The 18,874-nt window shown below is 33.5% G+C and overlaps 3 long non-coding RNA genes and 2 pseudogenes across 3 annotated transcripts; all 5 read right to left on the reverse strand.

Annotated features, from left to right (window-relative positions):
* Nucleotides 1-232: 232 nt before the first annotated feature.
* On the reverse strand, nt 233-7,157 carry LOC124435196 (annotated as a pseudogene).
* A 943-nt stretch (nt 7,158-8,100) lies between these two features.
* LOC124435257 lies at nt 8,101-8,440 on the reverse strand. The gene is made up of 2 exons (XR_006944998.1): nt 8,389-8,440; nt 8,101-8,296 (listed from the first exon to the last, which is right to left on the reverse strand). It is a non-coding gene; the product is annotated as an uncharacterized LOC124435257 (long non-coding RNA).
* Nucleotides 8,441-8,480: 40 nt separating this feature from the next.
* LOC124452094 lies at nt 8,481-13,363 on the reverse strand (annotated as a pseudogene).
* A 1,442-nt stretch (nt 13,364-14,805) lies between these two features.
* LOC124435221 lies at nt 14,806-16,255 on the reverse strand. Its single transcript, XR_006944993.1, has 5 exons — nt 16,210-16,255; nt 16,113-16,149; nt 15,955-15,997; nt 15,099-15,182; nt 14,806-14,985 (listed from the first exon to the last, which is right to left on the reverse strand). It is a non-coding gene; the product is annotated as an uncharacterized LOC124435221 (long non-coding RNA).
* A 198-nt stretch (nt 16,256-16,453) lies between these two features.
* Nucleotides 16,454-18,756, reverse strand: LOC124435241. The gene is made up of 6 exons (XR_006944996.1): nt 18,478-18,756; nt 17,758-17,879; nt 17,530-17,637; nt 17,169-17,292; nt 16,926-17,091; nt 16,454-16,679 (listed from the first exon to the last, which is right to left on the reverse strand). It is a non-coding gene; the product is annotated as an uncharacterized LOC124435241 (long non-coding RNA).
* Nucleotides 18,757-18,874: the final 118 nt, after the last annotated feature.

Raw genomic sequence — 18,874 nt, forward strand, 5'->3', positions numbered from 1 at the left:
AATAGAATGTTTTACTAATGATTTGAACAATTTCAAACTATTTACAAACTGTAAATTATTCATATCTACAATTAACATTTTCTTCTATTTTAAATGTATTTTTATTTCAGGCTTACTTACATACTTGGCTAAAACATTTCACCAGCAATTTTAATAAAATTAAGTGTTTTTGAAAAGTTTGTTTACTAATGATGATTATTGCATATGTCTTTGATAATGCTTGATCAGCCTCAGAACTTTACATAGTAAAAAGTAATATCAAATTCTATCAAAGCCCACATTCTACAATATGTCCATGCTTCAAAAATGCACTAAAATAGGTTTTTGTTGTATGTAACTCCCCATATGTTGGGGACTTGATAATGAAGATGTAGTGTTATGCCACTGGCAAAGATCTGTTTTCTAAATGTATGAACAAATCCCACACAGGGGTGCCGGAACCACAGGGGTGGTGGGGGCAGCTGCCCCTGCTGCCCGAGTAGTGCAGGGGCAGCACAGGGGCAGAATGTTACCCTTTTTACATTTTGAACAAATAGACGTATGTCTTATTTCCCGATATGTAAGTTCCCCACTTACAAATTCTTCAATTTTCATCTAATTTGAAGTCTTGTTAGCTGGTGTGTCTGTGGTTTAGTGGTAATTCAGCACGTATTTTATAAAACATTTGACTTTTTGCCTTTCACCATCAATATAAAATGCTACTTTAAAGTACAAGCTTAATAAAATTTGATGGGTAAGGTTGCATAATTGCATTAACAATAAAGGAAAGGAAAACTGATGTCGGGGAAATTTAATGCACGCTTTGACACTTTCATCGAAGTGTAAATTGGCAAACATTTTACACAAACGTAATGTAAAAATAGGTGCCCTTTCAAAATGGCCACCCCTGCGGCTAATGGTTGCTTCCAGCGCCCCTGATCCCACAATATCACTATTCAATATGAGAGCTGTTAAAATATACTCTGTATTAGAAGATGACAAGAAAACTGCATTCTCAACGAGACCGAGAAAATTACTCACCAAACAAATTACTGGATTACTTGAGTTGATATGTTGGTGTCAGCTTACTACCTGCTGGAGTGGCAATGAACCAACACATACAGCAACACAGTCTCGTGGTTGACTAATTGGTGGTGAATTATACCATTTATTAGACAAGGGATCATACCTTAATAGCAAAGTAAAGTGCAATAAATACTTTGAAATGTCATGGTCATCAAAATAAATCCTGTAAAAGAATCAAACAATTGCTTTAAAAGGTCCATCTTCACAAATATGTGCATTTCATAGTTATTTGGTAAAATCTAGGGTATTTTGGTTTTGGTACACTATAAAAATAATTAGAGTACAATCAGACAAAATTTATAGTGGGTGTCGCCTCCTAATTATCAGATGCCCCCTAATTATCAGATACCCCCAAATCATCACACCTCTCCCATTTATCAGATACCACCCCAAATTATCATTTGCCACCCCCAGTTATCAAACACCACCCCAATTATCAAACATCCCCCAATTTTCAGATACCACCCCTAATTATCAGTTGACACCCCTCAATTATTAGATACTACCCCCAATTATCAGATATTATCACCCCAAAATAAATTGTTCGCCTCTAAGAAACATTTTAATCCCTCAATTTTAGCAAAACAAATCAGTAAAGACAGTAATACAGTGGAACTGGGTTCTCTAAGCAATGTTTCAACTTTGTACACTACATTTGCTAAACTGCCCTACATACTCTACTGCCCATAAATCCTTACTACCTTACTTTGTCATACATTAACTACCCTAAGATTTTCAGCGACACCCCATTAAAAATACTAAAATACCCCATATATTTGAAAAAAATGAAAATTTTAGTATAATTAAAAAATACTGTCTAATTTCTATTACGATTCTTTTTATAAAAAATGTCATTTCTGGCCAAAAAATGTTTTGACTGTGGAGTAATTATCTTTAGGTTAAGGCAAGACTTGATAGATAAATCTTTGCCAGAGAGTAGAAAATTACACATTTTGTTGATTAGTTAGTAGTAGCTTTATAACACAAACCTTTCAACTGAGCTAAGATATGATGTTCCATCATAACCACCAACAGCATAGATAAAACCATTAAGAACAGCTACACCCAAACCGCTACGTGGTACTCATACTACAAACTTCGATCCATTCATCTTTAGTTGGATCATAACGCTCTCGAGCTAAATCTTGTTGTGTGGTCACAACCCCCAACTGCATAGACGTAACCACCTAAAGCTGCCACTCCAACTTGTTTTCTAGGTAAGAAACATCTTTTGATAATACATCAATAAAGTAGTAATTTATTTAGTTGTAATGATATCCCATGTAACTACTAAGCCAAAGAGATCGCAAAATAGCACCGGTCCACGGAACAACATTTGGCTAAGATGAGTATTTGCTCAACCAAACGGCTTTTCTTGGTACCAAATTAATTTTCAAAACGAAAATCCAGGAAGTACAAGAAAAAATGGTTATGCCGGTAAATCGATGGGTAGCTAACTCTCACGCCGTAATTTCACACCCTGATGTGACATGGAATTATTTTGCAAGTTTTCAAATCATTAGATTTGACACACATAACTATCAGACTGTCAAAGCATGCCATTTTCCTACAGTTGTAAGTAACTGTTCTTTAGTACTTTGTCAATGTGCCTAACTTACTAGACATTTGTAACTTACGTAACCTGAATTTGAAACATTGAAAAACTTAATTTAGATAATAAATAATTCACTTTTTGCTGCTTTGATATGAGATTAGATGTTGTGAGTCAAACCATGAAATTAGTTCAAAAATTTATGAACAAAATAAAAAGTGCACTAAAAATGCATCCTTAGCAAAATGTCTTTAATACTGAAGTGAGGTCTGGAATTATTTGAAAAGAATGCTTCCGAAAAGTTAACATGATGCAAACTAAAGTCAGCACGACATTCTCCACAAAAACATTAAAATTTGTTCTTAGACAAAAATAAAGTCACCCCTCCTCCCTTTAGTACTAGTATTTAGTGTACTATTGATTTTCAAATATGCTGTATTGGATGAGCTAGAAATGAGCTATAGGCTTTCTAGCGAATAGAAAACATACAAAAGTATTACGCAATAAGTAGCAATTTGAGTAATCGTTACTACAATACTTTGTGCGTAAAGTAGCTCGTATCGTAATCGAATCAATATTCTTGGTATCGCCCATCAATAAGCAGTACTAGCCATTGGTATAAGCTTACCTTGCAGTTACCATTGGAGCCAGTAATTTCCAAGCGCCAGAGTCAGCGTCATATCTTTCGACAGTTCGCAGGTTTGTTCCATCTGATCCCCCAACAGCATATACATCACCATCCATGACGCAGCATCCTACACCAAACCTCGATTGGTTCATTGAAGCCATCTTCATCCATTTTGGTAAACGACATCGGGTGTCATAATATTCAACTGTATTTAATGGCATAGAGCCATCAAAGCCACCTAAATTGTCGAAAAATAACCATGTAAATTAATTGTACAGATATATTACAATAAGTAGGAGATAGGGTTAGAGATAGACCTAAGGATAGGATTGGGATAGAGTTCTGTAAAGAGTCTATAAAAAATATTGTTACTTGTATTATAACTGAATATAATGGGTCTTCCTAAAACTATTTGACCAAGCATGCTTAACTAACTTAAGATACAATTCATTTATTTTTGAAGCATTTAAATGGTTTTCACTGCAAAAACGAATTTTTCTACAATCATTGAATTACAATTATGATTTGAATTTCATTCGTTGAATACCAACACATGTTTGCTTGACATGCAACAAAGTTATTTTTCGTTTGAGGTTTACGTATATGTACATCTATCAAGCGACACTGTTGAAAACAGCCCTTCAAGAGAGCAGCTATATAGTGCAAACTTCAAATTTAATTTTTACATCAACTAACTACAATAACTTACCTATAGCATAAACTTTACCATCAGCACCACACACACCAACTCCATTTCGCTTGAGAGCATGGGTTCAGATTGCACCCAAACGTCATTGTACGGATCGTACCTTTCAACTGTATCCAACCGTGACGAGTCATCGCTACCACCGCAAATATAGAGATAAGGTCCTACTGAACCCATACTTGCTCCCCAGCGACAGATACTCATGGAGCCTACAGTAAGGACAAATACGATTAAAACGTCATAAAAAGGGAACTTTTTGCCTTACAGAAGTGAGGGATTCGGCCTTCGGGGCCGTGCAAATGTTGTGTAAAACGCATTCCCAACTACAGCTTACAACTTCACGTACATTCACAGCCGTTCACATCGTTATTTATGTGTACATATGTATTACACCATGAATAGCGCAATAAATCAACTAGTATACGTATTAAAACTTGTTAAAAACAACTAATATCTCAAGCAGATTTACTGTGAAAGCTAAAAAAAAAGTATGATTACAGGTTGCCATGAAATTCACGAATGCTTACAAATTGGTGTCCATTTTCCTTCTTTAGGATCAAATTTTTCACCACTTTTACTAGCTTCTCTTCTACTCATTCCTCCAACAGAATACAAGACTTGATGATCTGATGTTGGTCGACGTTGTTTTGAAACAGGAGTCTTATTCGTTACGTTGCGTAGGCCAGTCAATAGATAAGATCTAAAAATATTAAATATCAATAATTGACGTCGTAGGTCTTTTTGACAAGTTCATATTGAGCAAATAGGCTGTTAAATCTTCTTGCTCAAATAATCTTACATGCATGATCTGTCAGAAACAATAACTTCCTCTTTTCCAACTCTATCGAAGAGAAATTCTGCCGATAAAAGATCAAATCTCACTTCTTTCATTACATCTTTTGCATGGTCCTATCAAGGAAAAATGTTATGTAAAAAGATTAGAGAAAAATTTGTAAATAAGAGTTTGAAAGACAGAAAAAGTTTTTCAAACTTTTAATAAACTAGTGAAATAATCTCGACCCACACCATGGAAACTTACCTGACGATTATCGGATCAAATTTTATCCAAGCTAGGACAGCTTCAAAAACACGTTCCTCACACTGCACATTTAAATTATCATCAGAAATCAATCTTGATAGCTGGCGCTGAGTTAAATGCATAAACTCTTCATTTTGTAAAACATCTATAAAATTTCTTTTGGCAAATTTTTCAGCTTCACGAAGACCAGAACATGCATGTTGGTCAGCAAAGTTTGCAATACCTAAAACATGTGTAAAAACATATACATGTAAGCATTCTCTCGACCACAGCTTCCATCACCAAAATATACGGAAAGAAAAAAAAGATAATTCAGTAATATTGCGGTAGCATGAAGATGTTGCTAATAATCAAAGATCAGATTGTCAAAATGGCATTCTTTATACATACCATTTGCATATCAAATAAACAAAAAAACTATTTGATCTTGCCTAATGGTAATAAATGACTGTGAAGATGACTACTGCTAAGGTAGTTAAAATGTCATTCAACACCACAGTTGTTCTCAGGACTCTACTAACCTCAATGTTCTACATATAAAAACATGTAAATATATCATTCATCATTAAAGACTTACCCAAGCAATTGTCATCACTTAAATTTCGCTTAAAGAATTCACAACAGCCATCAAGCACACTGGAGACTTGAAGCAAGCTTGCAGCAGACAAAAGATTCTGTACATTTTCTTTGTTGATTTTTATTTCAGATGTATAAAAGAATTGAATTATTTGCACAAGACTATTGCCATCTATCTGATGCATGGTAATGCAATTTTTGTTGCATTCCGATAGTCCACCTGAAAAAGTTTTAAAGACATCAAGCTTTTTTACATTTCATAACATAATTGACCAGATTTACTTCAACTGTGTACTTTGTGCTTCATGATAAAATTTATCAGTGAAGAAGTATTAATTGAATCTAGGACACTAGTTTATATGGATATAGTTCACTGTCAAATATAACATTTAAACAACCAGTTGGTTTGACTTGCACACCTGTAAACATGGCTTTAAAATAGGGACTTGCCGCTGAAAGTATTATTTTATGAGCTTTGATGGTTTTGTCATTCACAAGAAGTGTTATATCACAGAGTTCATCATTTTCTCTTAAGCCATGAAACATTTTTCCAAGTTCTTTGAAATGGGCAACATCGGTATAATTGATACTTTCCACAGAAATGGGCATTGGCCTGTCTAACTTGGGAGAATATGAACGCGACATTTCTCTACGAAATAAAATAGGAGAGACATGAGTAAAACAAATGCTAAACTATAATTAATACAATTATCATTTGCCGTTGTCAATTGTCATGTACAGCCATTTTGACGTTTCACACCTAGGTGAAAACATTCCTATAACAACAATTTAAGTAATTTTCAATGAAATACGAACAGTTTTTGTGTTCGCTTAACATAATTGAGGAGATCAATTGTCTTTTAACTCAATTTGATTTAATGTAAATAAAACTAGTTACAGAATTATTCGAAAATTTTGAAAGAAAACAGCAACAGACGTACAAAATGGTAAAGACAAATTTCTTTTCAATGTTATTTTAAAAGTATATTAATCGAGAAGAAACCAATGTCATCATTGTCAAAATCAAAATGTTCATTGACCTATGACCACATTGACGATTATCGCAAATTTTGAAGTTCGTTTACTCTAAACAACTGTGAAAAAGTTTGCTTTAAAGACAATATATATCAGTATGAAATCTTGAAAGACCTAAAATATTATTGTTACTTCAATGATCATAAGATCAAATCACCCAAAACAAACGACGATTTCGATGTGTCGACGACGATTACAAACTAAACAAAACTTAAAACGCGTGAAAGAAAAATGTTATGTACCTTTCTACAAACCAAGCTCTTCGCTGGTTTTGGCTATCCAATAATCAATGAAAGAAGAAAATCTTTTGGGCGACCAACGTTTACAAGCTGAACGCGGCAGACACATGTCAAATTTTGCAAGAAAACCGGAAACTCAATTGTTCGCCAGCAGGCCAGTTTAATCTTGTCTTTCAATTGAAAAATATATCGTATCGGAGAATATGCCAATCAAGTTTTTACCCAAATACCACACTCAGTTCTGTGTTGAAAAAAATTTTTGATTACTAACAAAAACACATTCCAAATCAAACAATCAACGTTTGAATCAATGAATCAAAACAAATAAATTGTGTAAAAGCACTAATGTAACCACTCCTTCAATTGTCTCTAAAGAGACATAAATAATAAATATATCCGCTGTTTTTACAACTAGTTACGCAAAGAGGTCTCTCAATTAAACTAAAGTTTTTATACATTTTAAATGAAATAAAGATAAAGTTGTTATATAAATGCAATAAAGATAACCACCAATTCAACCAAACTAAACAGTCAACAAGCATTTATGCCAAGGAGGCACCCCACAAAATCTCCCAAATTATTGTCTTTCTGTATTGAGAATACAAATGTTAACATCAAATAGTGCGTGCATAACATGTGGCTTTTTTGAGAGGATTTGCACCCCCAAATAAAGTCCTGCTACGGTTCCAAACAACGTACGAAATACTACCACTAGTGATGTAACTTTAATACATGCATTCCACTAATCAACATTGAATGATAAATGGATAGCTTAGTAAAAAGGATAATTTTAAAGCACAAAACGTGGACCATTTTAATTTTCCATTAAAAACGAGACACATGCGTTCTTGAAACTATTTGCACTCGGAGCGCAGCAGGCAAACCTTACTAGCAACCAAGTATAATTTTTAACTACCTTTTATCACTACTGAATGGACTACATACGTATCTACATGTTAGCAAGGGCAACTTTAGGTATTGGCTAGCTACGTATTCATCATCTGTCTTACTCTACTCCACCTTTCAACTCATAATGGAACTACTCAAAGAGCACACTTTATCAACAGAAAGACTCATGACTGCATTAACTAAAGCACGCTAGTCATGACATTCACAGTCAAATCGCCAACTTTACAAACGAGAAACAAGAAACTTGATAAAATCAGCCAAACGAAAATGCGTCAACACAAAATCACCAAAATTCCTAACACTAAATATGATATAGATCAAAATGTAGTTGCATGTAAACCAAATAATTCCTGCAAGCAGTTAATAATATATAATTACGTTTCATTGAAAAACTTTCATTGCATTCAGAATTGCGTTTGGTTAATAAATTACTTTTAAAGTAAAAAATTAAAATAACGACTTTATCTTCTCTGAGTTTTTCCACCTTTTCGTTTTCCAGCGAACATATGTTTGGGCTTTTTGCTTCCAATATGACGGTCGGACTCACCTTAAAATAAGCATACATCAACATTCTAATAATGTACGTATTAAAGACTACAGGAAAATCGCCATGAAATCAACGTATGAAAATATACTCACCAGCTTTGCCCATTCTGTTCATATTTCTTTGAGATGTTTTCATCATTTTCTTTCTTCGCTTTTTCTTTTCTAAGAAAAAAACACAAAATTTGTCAATTCACAAAAATAACGAGAGAGTGGTACATTGGACTTGTTATACATACCTCAGGGTTAACAATACCAGATTGATCTCTAGGTTGTTTTGATTTGCTACGTGCAATGCTAAGCGTATCTTCTCGTTTTCTTTTACGGCTAGCTGGAGTACGTGATCTCGCTGTTCGTCCTTCACCAGTTTCCTTTGATTAATCAAAAATAATACTTAATTTAACCAATGTCAATACAGATCCTATTACATAAATAATTTCTATTATGATTAGAGAGGAGAAGGGTTAAGAAAAAAAAATACGCCTTAACACAAGTACCATAGATTCATCTTGTTCGCTATCCCATTCCATATAATCAGACGCCAAACTTTGTCTTCTCGCTCTTGTGGAAAGCGACTAGATTATGACAAAATCTAATTCAACAAAATGATACGACAAGTCACATTGTCCTCTAAATTAACGTACAAACAGTTGGTCAGTCTGTAAGAACATTTGACAAGAAACTCGAAACATGTAAGACAAAGTTAACGGCTAAATTACTGTTATCCGTTCACCACACGAAACGTGTCTGAAAAGCAAACCTTAGCCCGTAGATTTTGAGGAAGCTTTGCATGGTTAGATGTCTTTTTAAGACGATGTTCTTGAACAATCAGTTTCTTTTTCTTTCGAATTCTGCAAAAGACAAAACATAAGAAGTCAAACGAGATAGTTTTGCTTCAAAAGAAAAACGATACACAATTTGTTAAAATATAGCTATAAATTATCTCGAGCCTACTTTCTGTTAATATAATCGATGAAAATCTTACTCGGCCGCTTGCTTTTTGATTTCTTTTGTTTCTTCGTCATCTTCTTCCTGCCAAAAAAGAAATTGTTTGATTTAGCATATACGTAGACGTAAAACAGCTGGACAATTAGGAAAACAATTTTAATCTTTGAAATAAAACAAAGTTTACGGACAAATATATTACCATGTCGCTATTGTATTCACCAGCAGCTTCACGAAGTTCTTCTTCTCGTTCAAGTTCTTCAAGTTTCTATAAAAATAGATAAAAATTACATAGTAAACAGCAAATAAATCAACAATGGAAATTTGATAATAGACATGAGACGTTCAGCAAACTGCATCAAGTCGTCACAAAACAAAAACATATATTTGAATATTGTGAGTAAATAAATAATATCAATGAAAGCAAATCGCCAAACTATTAATACTAAATTACACACTAAGCACATCTATATAATATCTGGAGTGATCAAATCGCCAACATTCATCAATATAATCTGCCTCAAATCACAGAACGCAACACACCTTCATAATATCCGGATCAATAAAATCGGAAATATTTTTTCCAAGATAAATTTCTGGAACTAAATCAGTCTTCTCATCCTCATTTTCTAAGATCCAATGTTCTTGTAAATTCATCTCATAATCATCACCCAGTTCTTGTTCGAGTTCCTTCGCCAATTTCTTCTTTGGACCAACATCTGTTTCCATTTCTTTCTTACGGTTCAATACCGCCTCAGGTATACAAGGAGGTCGCTCTTTAACGTCACGTTGAGTTGGCAAAGCAACATGAATACGATTGAGAATACCATCAGCTTTTTACTTTTTGATTTTTGCTTCGATACGCAAAGCAAGAAGTTGTTCGCATGCCTCTGTTTTGAGATCCATTATTCCCTCTTCTGTAACTGTACTCGTGCACACGGTTGGAATGCCTAAAGAAAATGAACAATGGAGTAACAGAAATTCTATTTTGTAGCTTGTGTGTTACTTTATGGTTCAAAACAAACTCAAACTTAAAAGGAGTGACGTTGTGCAACAATGTTGGTTTAAATGAAACGTTTACAGCGCTGTTTAATGAAATGCATGTAAAAAACTGTTTCATAATTTCGAAATTGCACGATTAAAATGATGCATTTAACGTAGACGACAACTTTTTTAAATTTACTTTATATTAACTCGATTCAAATATTCATTCATTATACCGCAATGAAGATGGCATAAGTTTGTCAAACATGTTTGCAATAAAAATTGAAAAAAGTTGTCGTTTACGGTAAAAACTGTTTATTGAAAATAAATATTCTAATGCCAATTGGAAAGTTACCTTCAGTCTTGAAATAAGCAAGCGTTCTTTGTTTTCATCAGACAATTCATCAGGACGGATAATGTCAGTTTATTCATCACAGCAATTATTGGTTTGTTCACAAACAAAGGTTTGATATTTGTAAATAAATCAATTTGTTCTTCAATAGTATGACCACATTGTTCAGATAGATCCATAAAGTAAAGAACTGCAGCTCGATATGTGCCAGGGCTGTTATAGCCTGAACAAATACATAAAAATTCAAGAGGATATTTTCACAACTGTAGTCAATTCACAGCAACATTGGTAATTAAACCAACACATCATCTACATATGTTGCATTCATTGATCAATTGAATGAACTCTTCTTGCAATCACCTGCATTTCAATGGTGTTACGATCTTCAAGAGAATGATCTAAGATTCCAGGAGTATCAACAACCTACAAGTAATTTGGATTTCCATTTTAAAATCATTAGCTTGCAAAACAGGAAATATTATTAATTAAGCCAATGTTACCTGCCACCTCAAGTATTTATAGTCAGTATGACCCACAAATAATGACTTTGTTGTAAAAGCATATGGCTGAACTTCAACATCTGCTCGAAGTTATCTAAAAGTTTAAAACTGTTTTCATTGTGTGGCCCTCAAACTTTATCATTCTACAGAAAACTGCACTGAAACTTGCAAGTCCTGAAAAATTGCATGTCTACCTTGTTTATAAAACTTGATTTACCAACATTTGGGAAACTGCAAAGAGTACAAAAATTTCAATATGACATAAATATTTTAACCAGTCAGTTCTGACTTTTCTTAGCTATATTTGGTAACCTTGGTAACTCATTATTCAATCTGAGGAGTTTCAAATTACAATAATGACAATAACCTACCCGAAATTAACAATGTTCTTGTATTTGGATCAATGCTTGGCAATCTAGACAAATGCTGACTAACTGAAAACAAATTTTAAATTTAGCTTGGTAAATGTGTATTTGCAATATGACAATGGTTCATTGCCACAACCTTGTTCTAGATACTCCAAACTTTGCTTTTGTTTCTTCATGATAGTACACATTCTGAAAGGTAAACAAAATAAATAAATTGTATAATAAATCACACAATATTTAATGTTTATTTTGAACAACTATTGTTTAAATGATATTTGCTAATTCTTCATACCTTCCTAGTGCTGCACGCTTAAGTTGTTTACAGCGGTACAATGAATCACCATATTTCATTAATCGAATGTAATCTTTTGCAACACTAAATAAATTTTGACATGAATTGCATGAATGAATTTCTCACAATGTAAGAAAAATATTAGTTGTAAAAAATGCCACCTAGTTACTAAACTTGCTTACTTGTCAATCAGATGCCTAGCAGTATTGATTTGTCCAAGAGCTAATTTGTAATGATCTTTATCATATAAAACATTCATTAAATCAGCATAGAATGGGTGAACATCCTAAAAAAAAGTAAACATCAAGTATTTAACCATAAATGGTTATGGATGAACAATGATTCTGCTATAGAATAAATCTACCATGGTATATGTGTTTCATTTTCTTTTTTGCTTATATTTGTTTTATGAAGTTTAATACATATAAATGACTGTACTTGAAGTCTTGGAAAATCCGTTATAATCTGTGTCAATTTGTCATGATAATTTTGCTGAGTGAACTTGATCTTTCTCATATAAAACTGTCGAATACGACCAATTTTATAGTGTCTGAAATGAGAAACAAATTGCAAAAGCTCAATTATCAAACACACATCATACACATGTATATTACTTTGTTTATAAATGAAGCATATTCACTATAGTTCACTAAGGAGAAATAGCCCAGTCCTCTCTCTCTCTCTCTCTCTCTCTCTCTCTCTTAGTTATCAACTTTCCCTCTCTGGGATTACCATAGCAAATTGTACAGCTCAGTTCAAATGAACAATTTTTAGTTGGTCATTTTGAAAGTAAGGGATTATTTTTTATACAGGCAAGTCTTAAAGTGCAAATGTAGTTTTTAAAGGCCTGTCTAACCCTTTACTTGGCAAATTTTCTGAAAAGTTTGCGTACATTTCATTTGGTAAATGGTAATTGCTATCATATGGCAACACTGTAAAGTGAAGGGTTAAATAATCAAAGATGATCAGGAGTTAATAAAATCCTTCAACTTGTCTTGACAAAACCAGATATTGAACATTATTCTATCACCAAGATAAAAAGTGATCAAATGTCCCTTTGCCAAGGCAGGCAACACTTTATGCACATCAAGTCAAATTAGACAATGGCTAGACTGCAGTATAGCGGACACCCAAAGCAATTATAAGCAAAGAGTGGGCCTGCTTTTTGCTTAGGATTATAGAGTTAAGGTTTGGGTCAGTGTCGAAGGTGTCCGCTAAACTTCAGTAGTCCCAAGACAGTTCTTCCTTCATCCCAGGCTTCCAGCCGTGTTTTGTCAAGATAAATTTGTAAACATGTTTGATGTTCCCCATCTGCACGAGATCTACGACTATATTGCCCGACAACGAATATTACAAAATATGCTTCTACTTTATCACAGTCTAAAAAGTTTCATCAATTTAAAATCATATCAAAAGACAAACCTATGAATTACAGTCGGTGTTTTCTGTGTGTTTTGATAAAACAATATCGATAAAATCCTAAAACAAACATAGTCGAACAATCTATCAAAACGCAGTTAAAAATGTTGAAAATTAAACAGCTGTTGCTTACCTTAGCCGTCGGAACGACAGTAATTTTCTTAAAATTATACAGCGACATTTCTATAAATTTTTATTATGGAGTTAGTCAGTTATACTTACACCACGTGCTCATCTCAGTCACTGCGCGAAATTCGCGTGATCATCACGCATGAAAACCTGCAAAAGTGAAATCCAGATCCATGGTTTCCAAGCTGAAATAACATTATCATCGAAAAATTTCCATTAAACGTTGCCTCTTGTTTTGTGGCTATTCTGTGCAAAAAAGGATAATATAAAAATATTAAGCAATTGCAAATATTAATTTATTTGCTACTTGCCACATTCTAAACAGTGAGTGTTACAACTGTGTGGTGACGTTTTTAGAAACCATACGTATCTTACAACACTCTCATGATAAGATCGTTTCTAGCAAAGATATATAAGACTGTTTTTCATGTACGACTAGTTGAACCAAAATATTTGCAGCTAAAAATATAATTTACTCAAGGGTAACTTGTGTGGCGTTCAAGAAGACGCCTTCAGATATACGACAATTTTAAACCAATAATCCATATATAAAGTAAATGGTTTGAACCCGGAGTATCGTTGCATGTTTGTAAATGTAGATCGTCCAGGTTGGTATAGTCCTGAGAAGGAATGTTTTTGTTGTTGTTGACTGACGTTTCAACAACCTTAGCGGTAGTCATCTTCAGAGTCAAAATGTATATGTATTTGTTTACAAACAATCCATATATAATTGCTCTACATGTATGATTTTGTCATATAAACTTTGCACAATTATTGCTGAATCAATTTCGAGCGTTCAAGATGTTGAGAATTTTACGTACCCATTTACAGTCAGCATGTTACAAAAAGGTGTCAATTCTTTAAAAGATTTATTTCAAGAACCGATGATAAGTAAAGTTAGCACCAACAGCAATGGAAAAATATTTTCAACTACAGCAAGTGCAGTCTAACTAAGAATGCAACAAACTGCAAACAAGCTAGTCATGAATGAACAATCATCAATGTCAATTTGAATCAAAATACCTATACAGACACGTTGTATAAAACAATTCTATATCTTCACTACAAAACTCAAATTACGAAATCACAATGTCCTTGGTATGCAGCTTTATCGGTTTTCAAACAGCCAATCACTATCAATGAACTATCCAGTACGATTTTCAAACAGTCAAAGATTGGTCAATGTACTATCGAGTAAGATTTTTAAACAGCCAATGAATGTCAATGAACAATCGAGTAAGATTTTTAAACAACCAATGAATGTCAATGAACAATCGAGTAAGATTTTTAAACAACCAATGAATGTCAATGAACAATCGAGTAAGATTTTTAAACAACCAATGAATGTCAATGAACAATCGAGTAAGATTTTAAACAACCAATGAATGTCAATGAACAATCGAGTAAGATTTTGAGACAGCCAATGACGATCAATGAACTATTGAGTTTTACTTAAAGATCTTTTATTGCATGTTCAAAAGTTTGTTCACCAAATAAACTTCGTGGAATAAACATTAAGTAAAATTTACAGGACACGTCACCCAAATTTCGTTTATTTCAAATCACTAAGTGATTTATTTAATTACAACACGCTCTTCTCTTTATAAACTTGTAACGAAAATAAAAGTTTAAAAGTTCCAAGAACTGACATCGAGTTTATCCAAACTTTCGGTCACAGAGCAAACGTTTGCAGTTTTATCTCTTCTAAAAGTATGAAGTAATAATCTTTCAAACTAACGTCTTAGCCAATCAGATGCTTCTTTGCCATGCAAGAAGTCAATAAGAATAAAAGTATAAAATCAGTATTCAGTGCTTACCATTGGAAATAGCAACATTGTCAAAAGTTTGAGGACGCACAGGAAGTAACAGTTCAGGTAAACTTCGTTTGATTTTCTTTTAGCCTAAGCCATCGAAAAGACAAAAGTTATTTACATAATTTACAAGTACCTTGGCCTAAAAGATTATGACAATGAACTAAATTCGAATGAAAATGAGCTTGAAAAATTTGTGATTCGACCAGTGCTGTAGAACTAAATTTATCAGAAGGGGCTCTCTTGACGAAGCTGAAGCCATGAAATTATGAAAATTACCCATTTCAAAGGTAGAAGGGGCTCCCCATATCCCACTTCTACAGCAATGGATTTGACTCATATCGATAGTAGCTATATCGGTAGAATAAAAGCACTTATAAAAATCAATCAGAGGTGGAAAATATATCGGAAAATGTATTCAGTTAAAAATAAAAATTATAATTGGTAATCTTAGATACACATTATGGGTGTCAGAATTAAAGAGAAACTGAAATGAAATTCTTTTGCTTTTCTTTGTGGTCATACAGCGAAAAATATTTTTTCAGCTCTGTTATCAATGTGTGGAATAACAATATCATAGAATTGTGTGTGTGCTATTGCTATTGTGTCTCTGTTTGGTTTGGAGGAAAGAGGTTAGAACGATAAAAGCCCTTGGCATTTACAATAAAACCAGCGAAATGATGATAAAGTTCGTTTTGCTGGGTTATCTTTTATTACACATAGGCGAGCTAAAAATTCTAGTAAAAAACAAAGTTCTCACAACGTATGTATTTCTCATAACGTATGTATAACGTATGTATTGTTGTTCAAGGAAAACTAAACTAGCATGGTTCGAGAATTAGTAAATCAGTTTAAAACTCACTTGTTTGAAGAATGCATGATTGAGCAACATACGGGCCGATGGTCTAAAATGAACATATTTTGAAATTCGTTGTGAAATGATATGATACTGCTATATCCCCAATCCAAAGAATGAAAATTAAAAACAAATTCAATAGTTTATTGAGAAATAAAACTTACCGATTCTTAGGTTCTTTTGCAAGCAACAATCAACAAACTGTAATGAAATGAACATTAAGCATTTGCAAAGAAATTTAGTATGAATAAAACAGTTTACCTCACTAAACAGCATTGAGAACTTTATTTTCAACGCTTTCGCGACGTCCTTGACGCGTCACGCCAAACTATCACCTACACCTGAATCAGATGCACCACATGTCCTTGAAAGACGCGAATCGTTCAAATTTTGAAGATTTACATCGTTTTCTTGTAGCTTGCCAGCAAAACCTGTAAATGAAAATTTAAAACAGGAAAAAGAACACAAAGAAATATGCAATCAATCAGGATAGAAATGAAAATGAGGTTAAATGAAAACCTCTGCAGAAATAAAACCAGTAAGGGACAATCACCATGAAAAATGAATACTTAATTGTAGATGCAAAAAATATGGGTAAAAATACGTAGTAAGTAAGTGTTTGTAACCTGAGTTGCAGGAACATTCTTGTGAGGTTCAATACCACAAGCCATTTCAACAGCTGTTATCCCAAGACTGTATATATCCGAACGATAATCATAACCAAGAATGTTCTGATGAAATAAAAATGCAGTTTATTGAAATCTATAGCTGTGCAGAATGTGTACCATGTCAATACAATCACTGCTGTAATGAGTAACAAGTAATGAGTAATTTTATATAAGGCTTTTGACGAAATTTACCGTTGCATTAGTAATAAGGGGGAATTAAACGCAACACAAGATTGCAATGCATTTTCTTTAAACAAACTTTGAGCTAAAACAGAACAGACTTCTATAACAAATGATACAATTATACACCTGCTCTAAAACTTCAGGTGCTAGCAAGGTACAGATGCAACAGCATCCTCAGGAAAGTCATACACATGATTGTAAACCATTTGGTGAAAGACAATGAGATTCACGAAGACCAGTAAGACAAACTGTACCATTTCCATCAATAAGTATATGATGTGCTTTTACAGCACTATGTGGAAAAGAAAAGTGGCATTATTGCTGTAGAATAAAACTGTCATATCACCATAAAATGTAATGAGCATATACCGATGAACATAGCCCATTCTATGGATGTTATCCAGAGCTTTGAGCACTTCACGTAATATGAGTAAAATAGCTGCCTCAGGCAGGCCTAGCGGAAACCCTTCTTTTATTATTTTGTCACAGGAACCTATACATTTAAAGATTATGGTACATATATTTACTGAACAATGCAAATTATACCATGGCTTTCATTGAGAGGTAATTTTCAGATTATTTTGAAGCTATTTTCTGCTTTTGATCAATTAACCAAATAGCAAGTTCACTTCTAGTCAATCTGCTAATGTTCAGACACTTTTGACAAATGCAATTGGTCAATACAAAAGCATGTAGCAATTTTTGTTCATAATAATAAGCTGTTGCTCACCATATTCCATATATGGACTAATAGTCCATAATTCTTTACCACAAACTAATGCTGCTAGCATTGCAACAATGTTAGGTGAGCTAAGATTCTTGAAAGATAAACTTCATGCTATTTAATAGAAAATTGAGATGTATGTAGTTATCTTGCTTTGTGTATGTAAAATAATTCTAATTTTAGCTGATTATTTGATTTTGCAAAAGTTAAAAGTACAAAAGTTGTTAAACTCACACTGATCAGGTCGATTTTCTTGGTGTCAGAAACATCAAGTTTTGTTTTCTTAATCGCAATATTCTTCTTTACACCATTATAATGTGCAAGCCATATTGAAGTTAAGTCACCAAATCCTGATCCTGAATGATGTAAATCAAATCAACAATTCAGGGAGATTTTATATGAGACTATTAGAGCAAAGGACAAAACAATTCACTGTGATTTTTTGGGTGGGGCCCACAACACAATAAATTGTTATCATGGGAGGGGGACAAAACATTTCATAGTAGAATACTTGGCAAGTAATCAATAAACTTGTGGGTACAACAAACTTAGATAAAACTAATCTTAAAGTAAATGGTTTGAACCCAGGAGTATCGTTACATTGTTTGTAAATGTCGACGTCCAGGTTGGTATAGTCCTGAGAAGGACTGTTTTGGAATAGTCCTTCAGGACTATACCAATCCTGGACGATCGACATCTACAAACATGTAAAACTAATCTTACATTTCCAGAAATGCCTTATCAAACCGACTGGTAAAAGTTTTAGGAAAACCACAAAAAGGAACACAGTTTTATTTAGTAAGCTATATCTGATGTTTCAATAAAACGCACTCTACACAAGTGCAATGTGTACCTAAACAGAGATCTTTAAAGTCTTAAACTCCAATGCTACAACATAATGAAAAGCTAAACTATGACACAGGTCGTGTGTAACAAGTGAAATACTGTACTAACCTATCTGTTTAAAACAAATATAATCTTTGGATCGAAACTTAGACTAATTGACATCAAATTTGGAGCAGCATTTGATGTCTTTACAGGTATTGACATATTTTATTAGACCTGTCCGGTGTCCTGTGTCCAGGCTGTCCTTTCTACACAGCTACTCCTCGCTCAACGCTTGCATTGTATAAACAAGCTCAAAGCTTAACGCTGACAATGAATTCCAGTTACATCTTATCTGTCAATTGAATGAAGAGAAGTACTTTTCGTATGATACTGTTAAGTTAGTGATGATCATCTCCCCCGGAAATAATTTATTTTGATCCTGACCCTCCTGACGTATTCTTAGTTAGTTGGCAATCGAAAACGGCGACAAAAAACATCATCCAATTCCAAACTGTATTATTAG

Source organism: Xenia sp. Carnegie-2017, unplaced genomic scaffold, assembly GCF_021976095.1.
Source record: "Xenia sp. Carnegie-2017 unplaced genomic scaffold, XeniaSp_v1 HiC_scaffold_1, whole genome shotgun sequence".
Classification (NCBI taxonomy): Eukaryota; Metazoa; Cnidaria; class Anthozoa; order Malacalcyonacea; family Xeniidae; genus Xenia; species Xenia sp. Carnegie-2017.